Consider the following 15,147-nt stretch of genomic DNA (forward strand, 5'->3'; position numbering starts at 1 on the left):
TTGAGCTCACAGACAATAATGCGTGTCGGACCTACTGCAGACAGTACTGCGTCACGCACATTTCGTTAATTTGGACGACGAAACGCATTATTTACACCGTACCGTGTTCATATCTTGATGGGGAATTTATGAAACGGAACATTCAATACTGGATTATCACAGACCACGTACATGATGAACTTACAGCATTATAATTGTAAGAATGTAAACACAGGTGACTTATCTCCTGTTAAAATGAATGAAACTATTATCCCTTACAGTGATAGAGTAAAAAATCTAGGAATTTATATGGACAAAAACTTAAGTTGGAATACTCAAATCACACACACATGTAAAATAATTTTTATGAAAATTTACACACTAAAAAGAATCCGAAATTTCCTTCCGTTGCTTCTCAAGAATAATTTAGTGCAGTCGCTCTTCATGCCTCATTTTGATTACTGTGACACTCTCTACACTGGCCTTAACATGAGACTGACAGACAGACTACAGCGTGTTCATAATGCATGCGTTCGATTTATTTGCAACGTCCGTAGATCTGACCGTATCACACCTTCACTAAATATGCTGTCCTGGGCCCGTCTCAAAGAGCGAAGAACTATTCACTCTCTCGCTTTACTCTTCAATATTCTTCAAACCTCTAACCCTAGCTACCTAGCTTCTCGTTTTCAACATTTGTCCTCATATCACGAAATAGATACTCGCTCACAACACCATATCACACTCTCCATTCCTAAACACAGAACATCCTTCTACTCTTCATCTTTCACGGTCTCTGCAGCTCATCTCTGGAACTCTCTACCACAACATGTCAGAGACTGTCGGACATTGTCTAGTTTAAAAAATAATTAAAATTGCACTTTTTGAATTAGATTCCTTTCAGTTATAAGCCCTTTTCTCTGCCATAGTTTTGTAAAAATATAGGCTATATATTTCTTTCCTTCCTTTCCCCTTTTTGTTCTCTTTATCAGCTGATGAATTTATTATCATAGCCTTTTTATCGTGAATTTTACTTAATTTTCGTATTTCTTTTCTTTTTTATTATTATTTTATTACATTCCATTTTGACATATTCTTCCTTACGTTTTTCCATATTAACCATTTGTACTAAATGAGTTGCTTTCACTATATTCCAATGTATTTTACTTTCTTTTTTTATTATGGTATTATTTTCATGTTGTTTAGTGTCGATTTTATTATGCTATTATTATTATTATTATTATTATTATTATTATTATTATTATTATTATTATTATTATTATTATTATTATTTGTAATATGTTAGTATTCTGTTCTTTAACTTTTTGTTAAATTTTAACTGCTTGTATACTTTGTGACCTGGTAGAGTGTAAGAGAAGGCCCTATGGCCTTAACTCTGCCAGTATAAATAAAGAATTAATATTGTTAATTAATGTTATTTATACACCTGCAGCACGTGCGACCATAAACTGCTTTCTACGCGGCTGCATATCAGAAATCTTGTGAACTTATTTAAGTTATGACATAGTTCCTCGTAATAAATTATTTTTAATATGAGCAAAACTTGCTTGCGAATAATTTTCATTTGCAGAGCACATTACCACCTTAATTAGCCAGATCAAATCTGTCGCAAGCATTCACGTTCAAAGTAAGAAGCATATTTTGTATAGACTGCGTACGGCGAAATATTTTCTTAACTGCACTGTGCCAAAAGAGCAAAAAGAATTCTCGTCTATTGCTAAGTGAAAGAGCCAGTCTGCTGCTTCGACTGAAATATCACATAGCCTACTTATTCCCAACAAATATCTTCAGTTCAGTTGTACTACGAAATAATTGATTCGTCTCTATTTACATTTATATAGATTTCTTGCATGTAAGAAGAGAACATTAAATTCAATTTTCAGTCGAGGCAATTAAACATTGTGATTAATGGAGAACAGTTCCTCTTACTACGTGTACACAATGTTTACTGTCTTGTAACGAGTTGCTTCATGACGCACTGCACAAAATAATACATTTATCACATTCATTAAATTCTTTATGTTATATAATTATACTAACGTAATCAATTGTGAAGTATGCAATGCTTATTACTAATTTAAATTGCTTGTACTTACTTACTTACGACTTTTAAGGAACCCGGAGGTTCATTGCCGCCCTCATATAAGCCCGTCATCGTTATCTATCCTGTGCAAGATTAATCCAGTCTCTATAATCATATCCCACCTCCCTCAAATACATTTCAATATTATCCTCCCATTTAAGTCTCGGCATCCCTAAAGGTCTTATTCCCTCCGGCTTCTCAACTGACACACTATATACATTTCTGGATTCGCCCATACGTGCTACATGCCCTGCCCATCTCAAACGTCTGGATTTAATGTTCCTAATTATGTCAGGTGAAGAATACAATGCGTGCAGTTCTGCGTTATGTAACTTTCTCCATTCTCCTGTAACTTCATCCCTATTAGCCCCAAATATTTTCCTAAGCATCTTATTCTCAAACACCCTTAATCTCTCTTCCTCTCTCAAAGTCAGAGTCCAAGTTTCACAACCATATAGAAGAACCGGTAATATAACTGTTTTATAAATTATAAATTTAAGCTTTTCTGAGAGCAGACTGGATGATAAAAGCTTCTCAGGCGAATAATAAAACGCATTTCCCTTTTTTATTCTGTGTTTAATTTCCTCCCGAGTGTCATTTATATTTGTTACTGTTGCTCCAAGATATTTGAATTTTTCCAGCTCTTCAAAGGATAAATTTCCAACTTTTGTATTTCCATTTCGTACAATATTCTGGTCACGAGACATAATCACATACTTTCTCTTTTCGGGATTTACTTTCACACCTATCTCTTTACTTGCTTCAAGTAAAATTCCCGTGTTTTCCCTAATTTTTTGTGGATTTTCTCCTAATATAGTCACGTCATCCGCATAAACAAGGAGCTGATGTAACCCGTTCATTTCCATACTTTCTCTGTTATCCTGGACTTTAATATTAATATTAATATTATTAATAATAATAATAATAATAATAATAATAATAATAATAATAATAATATAATATTAATACAGTAATATGTTGAGACTGTCAGTGTTCATTAGGCCCACTTGACAGGTCATATAATAGGATGAACTCCTCTTCAATACTAGAGGCCTTTCAGCCCGCCTTGGGGATAAGGAAATAATTTGTCCTGCAGCAGAAAATATTTAAATACAACAGTACCTACGTTGTTGTCTGCTAGACTTAAGTAAAACACGTGAACTCTGTTTGAACTGACCGGTAACGGCTACGGTTAACCGAGCAACTTCGGTGCTCCGCTGCCAAGCACATAAACCGATAGAACCGAGCAACTCAACGGATCTACTCGCTCCGTCCCCAGCTCTAATAGCAGGGACTGAGGACAAGGTGGGCACGTGCTTCATTCATGGCGAAGTGTATCAACATCGGTTAAAAACGCAGTAATCGTAGATTATGAAACGACGGTTAAACAGTAACAGTAGTTTAAATGTAATTTGTGTGCACCATTCATAATCACCGATTACTTAAACATGGCTAGCTGACACCTCATTTAACCAGATTAAAGTCTATGATGGTACACTGTTTCTAAAAAATGACTAAAGGAAAGCATCCATACCGCTGCAAAGATAATAGTCAACGTCTAAAAATGACTGCGCTCACTCCGTTCTACATCGAAATGAACGTGGCCTACATTTTCGCTTTGCATTTGTTTGTCTTTGGGCGCTGTTATACTTGCGAGTTGCATTTCTTTGCAGTTAGGTTAAAATCGTACAAAATAGAAAATTGAATGCAAAAATGATCATATCCCATTGTGTGGTTGAAGTATCGCTAGACTTAATTACTAGAATTTAAATATATTATATAAACAGATGGGATATCTATAAAGGAAAAGGACGCAGAAGATTAACAGGAATGTGTATACGATCCAGGACCCCATTTACACGAGGGAACTGTTCATTATCCTATGATCCATCCATAACCTCTCTTTGTTCAGCCAGTGACATAGGGAAAGAGATATTAGAGTATTGCCTCTTAAAATACAGAAAATATCAGTTACATAGAATCGTAATATAAGCAGCCGAACCATAGGAGAAAGATGACATTCTGTGTTATTTCAAGTGATTCATTTGTAGATTTTGATAAACGAAATCCCTCCTGAAATTTTCTGTCACCTAATTCCTCGTAAGAATTCTCTCTTTCCACTAAAGAAACTTCACGTTCACGCTCTATCAAGTAATTCAAGTACTGTGTAATAATAATCGTCTTCGAAATAAACATCTGTGGCTCTGGCCGCCATTTTGATTTATTTGCTCTACTAATCACTGGTTATCTCCTTTAACCGCTCGAATATGGCCGGTTAGAGATTACTGTGGTTAACCTCCTATTTAAGTCCTAACCGAGGTCGATCCACTGTAAAAATGCTTAACCAGAGGTTAGGTGACAATTTTAACCGGTGTTTACACTAACCGACGTTGATACACATGGGCATCAGTCTGTTACCCTAATGATCGACGCGTCGTTTCCTGGCAACCCGTAGCTCTACAGTCTGTCCGATTTAGTTTGGGTCCTAATGTAGACCATTTAAACACGTGCCAGTGACCGCGATGTATTCTAGAAGTGGAATAAATAGTATATAATGTGAACCATAAGTAATGTCATTAATTTCAGGCGGTTATTCTTTGGGATATTTCAAACAAAAAAATTTCAATAAAATTTTGTTACATTTTGCGTCCTTTTCTAAATAAATTTTTTTATGCTCGACCATGCCGAAATGTAGTAATTATACACCTGGTAGAAGACCTTTAATGCATGTCATTAAAGTACACCTGCTCATTAAAGGTCAGGTCTTTCAGCCAATGACGACTCAGGTTACAACTGTTCAGCCAATAACAGGTCAGCTTTCTACCGTTATAAAACCGCAAGTATCGATTATTCTCGGATATGCAATCGAAAGAGAATTAGCGAAAAGTCACGGAGGCTGGAAATCCAATACTGTCGCAGAAGGTTATGTTCTGTTACTATAATAATTAGCGTTAATTTTAAATAATATTCAAATAAATTCAATTTGTCATCTCGTTTTTCAATGTCTAATTTTATTTCAATGTTATCTCTGTAGGTTCTTATGGCCTAGCAAGGTCAATGTGGACATCTGTTCCTCGGAAAAAATCAATACTTTCGCGTCTGCGCACATCTCACAACATACGGAACATTGCTCCAGGTCAGATACAATAAAATTAATAATATCAAGTTAGAAATATGGTCGAGCATAAAAAGTCGTATGAAACTCGCCTATAATGGTAATTAAGAAGCTCGTATGAAAATTATGAAACTCGCTTGCGCTCGTTTCATAAATATCCATACTCACTTCTTAATTACCTTCATTATAGGCTCGTTGCATAATGTACTATTATGTGCGTGTTTTGGGACAGCCACTGATTAAATTACCAATAAGCTCAATCAATAATAGAGCAATGTATTTTGTTAAGTGACTGAAAGAATTTTAGTTTTTCCCCTTGAATGTGCATACAGATTTGACCCGAACAAATTAAACTTTTCATTCTGTAGAGGAATTTTAAAATGTTATATTTGTTCCGATCAAATTTAAAGGATACAACTAAAATTCTTTCAATCCTTTATTATCACTTATCTCTTAAATAGGCTAAGCATATTGGGAATTAAATCAATGGCTTTCCCAATACACGCTATGACATGTTTAATATAAAATAACTTTTATCTTGGAAAGGAAGCAGAAAACGAACAAAATTACATTGAACAATTTTGTTTGGAATACGTCAAAGAATAACCCCCTGAAATTAATGAAATTACTTATGGTTTATCGTGTATATCATTACTTAATGTTGGTCTGGTATTGTATTGTATTCATTAACATTCCATGGTATTCATACATTGCTTTACAGCTAGAATATGGAACAAGTCAAAAAACTTAATACTATTATAAAGTCTTAACTTATAGTCACAGTCTAGATGAAATATATAGAGAAGAGATTTACAATATAGTATACTAGTACAACACATAGTTTTAGTATCAATTTCATGAAGTGTTATTGAATGTCATTAATTCACCTACAGAATAGAAGGCGTGAGAAATTAGGTACTTCTGTAATTTGGCCCTAAATAATCTTACGTTTTGAGTTTCATTTTTTATATCGATAGGGAGGCTATTAAAAATTTTTGCTGCCATATAACGCACTCATTTTTGATAGCACGATAGACTTGCCGATGGAGTGTGAAAGTCATTTTTTGACGTGTATTTATGCTATGAACTGTTGAATTAGTTACAAAGTTTTCACGATTACATACGAGGAAGATTATTAATGAAAAGATATACTGACAAGCCTGGCCATTATTTATAGTTTTTTGAAAATAGTCCTACACGATTCCCTAGATTTGACACCTACTATTATTCTAATTACTCTTTTTTGTAATAGAAATATATTGTTACTATCTGTGGAATTTCCCCAGAATATTATTCCAAAACTCATTACCGAGTGGAAGTATGCAAATTATATTGCTTTTAAGGTATTGATATTTACTATCTTTTGCATAAATCTAATAGCAAAACATGCTGAATTTAGTTTGGGGGTAATTTCTTTAATATGATTTTTCCAATTTAACTCATTATCGATTTTTAATTTGGTTGTTGTTGTTTCTAATAGGGATCTATTGTTAATTATTGCGCTAGAAATTTGCGAGGTTGAATTTGGACAGGATTTAAATTGAATTATGTTAGTTTTGTTACAATTTAATAGCAATTTATTGACTGAGAACCAGTCACATATTTTGAAGAGAATTTCCTCTGCTGAAGATTGGAATGTGTTGGAAGTTATTGGCTGTAATTACTATACTTGTGTCATCTGCAAATAATATGGGATGACCTAAATCTTTTATTAGGGGGGCAAGAGCATTTATAAAAACTAGAAAAAGTAGGGGACCTAATATCGATCCTTGAGGAATTCCATTATTAATAACTCCCCATGTCGAGGCAGATTTCATAGTTGTATTGATTTCAACTCTCTGTTTCCTATCTATGAGATATGAGTGAAACCATTGGTGTGCAACACCTTTAATTCCATAATAATCTAATTTATCTAGCAGAATCTTATGATTTATACAGTCAACTTTGGTGTGTGGCTACAATTTCTTTTCTTTGTTTTTGACTCATTCAGACAGTAAGAGTCTGGTACAATTTTGAGAAGCTCGCGAATTTCACAGGTTAAGAACGAACATAGGCGGCCGTCTCTTGTCTCTAATAACATACTCGTTCAAGTATGACGTCTGAGTGTTGTCAGCAATTTACAAATCACTTCTTGAACGCCACATTCTTGCTGGACCGATCCAATCCAACAGTCTGTTATTACGAGCCAGAGCTGCGGGCTAGCTACGGCCCACAACCGCTATACACGAGGGCTCGTATTACCTGCATTGTGCAGGCCAGACCGCTCCGCCCTTCCGCTCTCAGCTGCAAGAGACTTCTTGTAGGCGTAATGAAAATGCCTTAATTGCATACAGCTTGGGTCTTTTATTATTAGGTCAAATATTTACAATATTAAATGCAAATTGTAGGCTGCGTTTTCGAACTAGCTGTGATTCCGAAAACCCTCGAGGTCTCGTAGCATAATGCATTCAGCAAGTGGAAAGGGATCGTTTCGTCTTCTGTTTGCGCAATGAACGACCTTAAGATTCGAAGTGACGTCAGCAGCATGTTGTAGCTGCAGGGAGATTCTTCATAAAAGCACCGAATGTGTCTGTGTGTACGCACTGACGAAAGCTGTCTTCACAGTATTTCGCAAGGTACGAAGTTCAATCATAGCCATTTTCATGCGAATATGATACTGACCAGGGGCGGCTCGCCCATAAGAGCTGCGGAGCTGCAGCACTCCCTGCTTTGTCAAGAAAATAAAAATAATTTTAATTTTAATTTGTAGAATAATTTTTTATAGCTTTTCTTAAGTTGCTTTATATTTCATCTGGCCGGGAATATGTACTACTGTCTGATGTATGATATTTTTGCGCATCGACTGTACTGGAATTGACACTGCATTCAAAGTCGTCTTGGGATCTGCAGGGTGGTCAGCTCATAGAGAGTGTGTCTTGCATGGTCAGGGGGTAGAGAGGCGAAGGGAAGCAGAGGGAAACTGCCGCTCTTTAAAACCCATATTTCGCTGCAGTGGCTTGCAGAGCCAGGCTACAAGGGCAGATCTTTCCTCCCCTCCCACGCCGCTATTGCAATGCTGCGTCAAATGGATTCTCTATTCCCTTGAAACTTAGTGACAAAATTTTTATTTTCTCTTCACATATTTATTGTTTAGAATCTTATCGAATTAATATAACGAAATTAATATCCTCTTTTGCCTTATTATTATATATCCAGCCTCCTTAACTCAAAATGTTTGCGCTAGTAGAATCATTTTGATATAGCATGTAAAATACGAAAGAGACTTCTTTTCCAGTTTTAGAAAATTGTTGACCATCAGTATATCCGAGTGTTGCTTTGGTGTGACATCTTGGTACCGTAACTTAACCAGTGCAAATGTGAAAGCATGAGTGTGTGTGAATTACAGAATATTAATTTTTCTCAACTTTCCCTTGCGGAGAAGATTGAAGTAAAATTTGTATATACCAAAATCTACTGCAGCGCCCCCAATCCACAAGTTCACGAGCCGCCACTGATACTGACCGTTTCGTGTAGCGATGGTAATAGATTTGCAGACAAATAGCTTCATCATTGGATTCGGCAACGTAAATATTGAGAATCTCTTCTCTTAGGAAGTTAGTGTATGAAGAAATGTAACTTAGCAAACCTCCATTACGTGGTTGTTGAAATGAATAACGATTGCGAAAGCATAACAGACAGAATCGTAGCATAGTAGGCCTACTGACGGGAGGATATTTTTAAACCGACTATTGGAAAAGAGAGCCTACACGTAACTAGTAATGATAATGGAGTCAGGTTAGTCAACTTTGCCACATCAAAAAATTTAATTGTCAAAAGTACAACATTCCCCCATAAGGATATACATAAATAAACTTGGACTTCTGCAGATAGATTGACACTTAACCAGATAGATCACATCTTGATAGATAAAAGAAAACATACTAGTATAGTAGACATTTGAACCATCAGGGGGGGGGGGCAGACTTAAATTCTGACCATTATTTGGTAACTGAAGAAATAAAAGAAAGATTATCAATAGCCAAGCATTCCCGGTCGGGGAAAGTTACCTGGTTGAGGTTTTTTCCGGGGTTTTCCCACAACCCAAAACGAGCAAATGCTGGGTAACTTTCGGTGCTGGACCCCGGACTCATTTCACCGGCATTATCACCTTCATATCATTCAGACGCTAAATAACCTAGATGTTGATACAGTGTCGTAAAATAACCCAATAAAAATAGCCAATCGAGTAGAGCAAGAAGTTAATATTAGAAGATTTAATATTCCGAAATTAAAGGACGAGGAAACTAAGCAATATTATCAGGTCGAAATATCAAACAGGTTTGCCGTATTAGCAAGTTCCGACGAAGTTGAGGCAGAGTTAGATGTTAACAGCGTGTGGAAAATATCCGAGATAATATCAACATTGCAGCTGAGCAGAGCATAGGTTATTATGAAACTAAGAAAAAGAGACCGTGGTTTGATGATTGTTGCATGGTAGTTGAAAGAAGGAAATTGAAGGTAGTTGAAATTCTTACAGGATCCAGTTGAGGCGAATAGAGATAATTATTTCAATAAAAGACGGGAAGCAAATCGTACACTTAGGAATAAAAAGAGAGAAAACTGAATGAGATAGAAACAAATAGTAAAAATAAAACCATTAGAGATTTATATAAAGGCATAAAGGAATTTAAGAATGGATATCAGGCAAGGGTAAACGTGATCAAGGTTGAGAGTGATGACTTGCTTGCAGACTCTCATTCAATCCTGAACAGATGGAAAAAATATTTTGGACAACTACTAAATATACACAGGCCAAATAGAAATGATCGGGACGAAATTGAAATACAAACTGCTAAGCCATTTATACCCGAACCCACACTTTCTGAAGTCGAAATTGCGATAGAAAATCTGAAAAATTATAAGTCTCCAGGTATCGATCAAATTTCAGCAGAAATAATACAAGCGCATTATTTGACGAAATTTATGAGCTTGTACTTGGTATTTGGGAAAAGGAAAATGTAGGAGCTATTCCATCTCAAATCGACCGAAATATAGAGAAAATTGACCTTGCAATTTTTAAATACAATTAAACTTTTTTGTACGTAGAGAACTGTGATATAATGCTTTGTGCAAAGTTTGAGGCATTAGAACTTCATAGTGTTTAAATTAAAAATATTTAAATTTATCGTATTTTCATAAAATTAGCAATTTTAAACTGTTGTGGCTCCGAAACCCTTTCACCCAATGATCAAAATCATGGTTTATTTTGATGCTGAGAAATTAAAGTTTATATTGACATATAAAGAGAGTTTCTTACTTATTATGGAAATGGAGAAATTTAGATTTTTCCTCATTAAGACGCCTTTGCCTAGGAAAAAATATTTTAAAAATATATAGTTAGATTCCGCATTGAAAGTACAAATAAACACATATTTTTTACTGATGGTATGTTGATAAGAAAGTATTGAAAACATCAAATAAAGAAAATAAATAGTACGCGCGTGAACTAACCAGCTGACTGTGAGACGGGAGCTAGCCGAGACAAGCAAGGCCAGGAGACAAACACGTGATGTCAGCTCTCGGCCAGTGCGTGCGGTACTGCGCCGTTCAAGTCTAGGCGCGTGAAAATAATTTATTTAATACCCTCGAAACTTATTGCCGAGCCACTAAGCAAACAATGCCGAATCCCTCTTAATAATGCAAGGTTTTTCCTCAATATTTTTTTTTTTACATTTTTACAGATGGGCAAAAAGCCTAAAAGTAAGTAAAATCAGATTATCTGTCTCTCTGTATACAGTAAAAATAAGGATTACTTCTTATCATAACCTACCAAATGTCAGCTTCAAAATGAGCTCTCGTTCAATGTTCTACAGTAAATGGTTCCAGAGTTCTGAGCGCTGAAAGAGGCTTGTTTTTATAAAATACGCTAAATTTGTCGCTCAATAATACGAAAACCGTTTGACTTTCGATAGTATATTTTTGAAAATGCACTCTCCTCAGCACCTTGTATAAATAGGGGAAAAATTAGAGTATTAAAAAAACGCGAGGTTTTTTACTGATCGATTTCATATGGAACAGCCCGTACCAACATTTAAATGAACCTCGTATAATTGAGGCTGATCTTAAACATTTCTGAGTTACGTCAGTAGATGTCTCAACAACTCACAGCGAGGTTGGAAAGTAGGATGGCAGTTCCCCCTATCCCAGTTCAGTAAACTTATTTCCTCTATGACGTATCCCTTTGATTCCCCACGCGACCCAACGTCCGATTCTGTGTCTTTGTGCTAACGTTTAAGTAGCGTAGATACATAACCTCATTCTTTATTTTATTTCACTGTGTCCAGAGGTTCTAGTTACCATTAAAGCCTTTGAACCATGTCTTACAGAGGGGTTTATCACAACTTCACGCAACCTCTTTCTAATTTTGCTTCGCTTCTGAATGATAACCCACCTTTCTATCTACGGCTGGGCGCCTTATTCTTCTCCATCTGTCCATGTTCGAGAGTGAGGAGCGAAAATTCTCAATCTAGCCGCGGGGGTTGACATCCGGATCTTCTGGAAGAGGAGGAGTACTGTTACGCATGCGTGGACCACCGTGTGAGATGATGGATTGTGTGAAGCAGATAGGTCGCAATTTAAACGTAGCTCAGTATTACATGAAGCATGGATGGGAATGTTAAGCCTACGTTACGTTATTCCACTCACAAGATTCAAGCTCTAGAAATGCGCAGATCTGTGTAATAAAGTACACTTCGAACACCACTGTCCAAATTTATGACAGTCCGATTAACGTTTCTAGCAGAGAAAGGTATAACGTGGGGGGGGGCAGATTTTTCTTATTAATTCTACTCTTATTTTACAAGTCTTCCTGATTTATCTGTCGTTACGTAACAGCCTCTGTCACGTACGAAAGGCCTCATATTTAACAAGTCATTATAGCTAAGGCGGAGGAAGAGAGAGAAAATTATATTGAAGCGAGCTGTAGAAATGTGATAAAGTACACAAATTAAGTAGGCCTATTCATTGCTGTCTATATTCCAGCAATATCGCAGAAGAAAAAAATATGTAAATACATTTCCGATAAATACACTAATCCCTTTTATACCGTCATTGTTTTGTTACTTTTTAAAATGTGAATTAATACATTAGATTTTCACCATACAATTGTGGTATCGACAGAAAATAATGTAGACTTCAAGAGAGCACTGTACAGCTTCTACTTCATTGGTTGGAAAACCCGAATTCTAGCAACCAGTGAGGGAAGTGGGGGAAAAAAAAACCAGAGGCGGTATGCTACCCCAAGATTAAGATTTTCCTCTGGCATACCTCGATTTAAAAAAAAGGTATACCCTCTCCTTTACAACATAGATATACATGATGTATGATCACATGCTCCCATGAAGCCTTGATGGACATTTAATGAAACATATCCTTTTTTATCGGTTTAACTTGTTTATTCAAAGTTACTGCTGAAATAGTGCGTATGGAGAAAATTGCAACTTAATAATATGTACGAAGAAAAAATAATATAAATCTTAATTAGAATTGCACAAAATTAGCCTACTACTGCAAAAAAGTTATGCCCGTGAAAATGACAGACAGACAGACAGACAGACAGAGATAGATAGATAGATAGATAGATAGATAGATAGATAGATAGATAGATAGATAGATAGATAGATAGATAGATAGATAGATAGATAGATAGATAGATAGATAGATAGATAGATAGATAGATAGATAGATAGATAGATAGATAGATAGATAGATAGATAGATAGATAGATAGATAGATAGATAGATAGATAGACAGACAGAGAGAGGTAGGTAGGTAGGTAGGTAGGTAGGTAGGTAGGTAGATAGATAGATAGATAGATAGATAGATAGATAGATAGATAGATAGATAGATAGATAGATAGATAGATAGATAGATAGATAGATAGATAGATAGATAGATAGATAGATAGATAGATAGATAGATAGATAGATAGATAGATAGATAGATAGATAGATAGATAGATAGATAGATAGATAGATAGATAGATAGATAGATAGATAGATAGATAGATAGATAGATAGATAGATAGATAGATAGATAGATAGATAGATAGATAGATAGATAGATAGATAGATAGATAGATAGATAGATAGATAGATAGATAGATAGATAGATAGATAGATAGATAGATAGATAGATAGATAGATAGATAGATAGATAGATAGATAGATAGATAGATAGATAGATAGATAGATAGATAGATAGATAGATAGATAAAAATTATTCCCAGAACAAAGAAAAAAAATCACTCTAACATCCCCAGGAAGAATAAATGTGACATATTTTTTTCTAAATCCTCATTTATATAAAACAGTAACAATTAAGCTTCGGCATCAAAACTACAATAGGCCTACGAATAATACAATTCGAACCGTAAGGATGGCACGGAGAAGCCCGATCTCAGATGAAAACAAACAAGACATTGGCTGCAAATGTACACAGCTTTCCTCAGGGTATGAATCTTATAAGAGGAAATGTAGTTATAAAACGAATTTGTGTGGCTGTATACAATCTCTTTGTGACGCTCCCTCTACGGAAAACATCCTGCAAGCTATAATGCAGAGATTGGTAGCATCGTGCGTGCTACAGCTCTTTTGTAAAGGAAGGCAAGATGAAGATACCAAAGGAATTCCAAAGAGATTACACTATCATGAATGATGCTATTGCTTGCTGCAGGGTTAGATAGCTCAGTTATGAATTCTTAATCATGACTCAACTATTTCTGCTGGTATTCTAAAGGGGCAGAGCTGAATTTGTTAGGTTAACTCTCTTTCTCTGATGGAATTCTTCGTCTCGTCGTAACTTGCGTCCATCCAGCCTCCTACAGAACTGAATATCAGGAGCCAAAGGTTCAGCAGCTCACCGCCCTACCTCGTCATGTCTCAGACTACGCACACCTTAACTCACATTTCATTGCTCCAGTGCCATTCGTCTCAATTGCTCTTTTAGTGACACGGTAATGTATCTGTTTATTAAATTTACTTCACACAGCTATTTATTGTAACTAGACCCGGATATTTAGGCTTTTGTAATAGCAATCTTATGATCATGCAATAGTCTTTTTATGTTTTATGCATTTATTTCAGCGTTCTATAGTCTTTCAATGAAAAATATATAAATGGAATTCATATAAACACAGAAAATTAGGGCACTTTCTGACATGATTATAAAATTCTATCTTTGTATAATATTTTAATGAAAAGCATATAATTTATCAACAGTAATCTCACTAGAGGTTTTGATTTTATCTAGAGAAAATCAAAACTCGAGTGGGATTTAATTGACTATTACACTATTAGAAGAAAGTATATAAAGATTAGAAGTAACAAAGTACTCCAATACAATAAAATATTAACTGGCTTACGAAAATACAACTGTCCTCAAATGTATTATTGTACCATCTCAACATTACGCTAGATGGCAGTAGTGTGTTATGATAGCTTTTTTCTTGTTATCAGTTGTGCCAACTATGAAATCTTCATTGAACTCTGTGGACGGTTACTAGTCAAGAAGGCTTTGTTGATTCAGTTTCATTTTTATTAAAACAGTTGCATTCTACTTCAATCATCCGGATCCCAGGAATCAACGTCACTTGACAGATGATTTTCAATAAATCTTATTATTAAACAATCTCTGATACGTGACTATCCATAATATCATATAGCACAAGCTATAACATAACCTAAATAATATAAACAAGTGTTAGAAAAGTTTTAATTAGGGATGATTAAATAAACCAGAAACTTTTAATTAACGACGATGAAATAAAAAATAAACATGAATAATTTTAAAAGAAACAATTATTGAAAGTACAATTTTCAAATTTGAATGTTTTAGTGGTTGGTGGTTCAGTTGATGTTATATTGCACGTGTGCGTAAAAGAAGTGAACTCGTTGATGTACATGGTGTATCC

Source organism: Periplaneta americana, chromosome 16 (assembly GCF_040183065.1).
Source record: "Periplaneta americana isolate PAMFEO1 chromosome 16, P.americana_PAMFEO1_priV1, whole genome shotgun sequence".
Lineage (NCBI taxonomy): Eukaryota > Metazoa > Arthropoda > Insecta > Blattodea > Blattidae > Periplaneta > Periplaneta americana.